Raw genomic sequence first — 833 nt, forward strand, 5'->3', positions numbered from 1 at the left:
GTGATACGTAATACCGCGCTTATTATTTTTTAAAGTTATTGAATAAAAATAACTTGTAGAGTCACGCGTACGATACGAACTTTTTTTTTTAACAATCGTTTTGCATAGTAGAGTTTACCGCATTTATTTGTGGAAACTGTAATATACTCGTATATAACTAGTATGCATATATACTAGTKTATACTTGTATTTTTGCATTAGTCATATATGCAATAATCACTAGCCTTGTCAGACGATTACAGCAATTGGTACGTACTCCCATAAATTTAGAAAACGCGTTTGAACTGGGGTGTCGGAGGTGCCCCGGGGCATGCTCTCTAGTTTAGGCTWTTGCACCCTGGTRGTATGTGTGAGAATCGTGGAGTGAGTGGGTGTGTTTGCATGTGTATTCTTTTGAGCGAATGCGAAACTTTAATTATAAGTAGGTAGGAGCCCGGAATGGCACGTGAGATACTTGCACTTTTCAGTGCGAGCCCCACCTCCGGGTTTTATACGGAATTGTCACAAAATTAAATCTTTTTATTCTATCTTGCTTGACTTTTAAATCTTTTTTGTGACAATTCTGTAATATGTATTATGTGTCATGATTCAAAGGTATTTGCAACCATTCAAAAAATTCATTACTACTTCGATTCTATCTCGAACAAGATAGAGTCGAAAACAAATCCGCAAAACCTTTGATGAATTGATACTTAGTTTTAAGTATTATAACTAGCACTTCGCACTATCGCGATTTAGTCTTTGAAATGTTTCATATATAATTCAATATAAAGAATAAATTAAATAAAAATTTTGCAAAGAAATGCATTGCATTTTTAGTATTATTTTTATTT

The sequence above is a fragment of the Polistes canadensis genome, unplaced genomic scaffold (genome assembly GCF_001313835.1).
Source record: "Polistes canadensis isolate GaletaPanama2010 unplaced genomic scaffold, ASM131383v1 scaffold_148, whole genome shotgun sequence".
NCBI classification, from domain to species: domain Eukaryota; kingdom Metazoa; phylum Arthropoda; class Insecta; order Hymenoptera; family Vespidae; genus Polistes; species Polistes canadensis.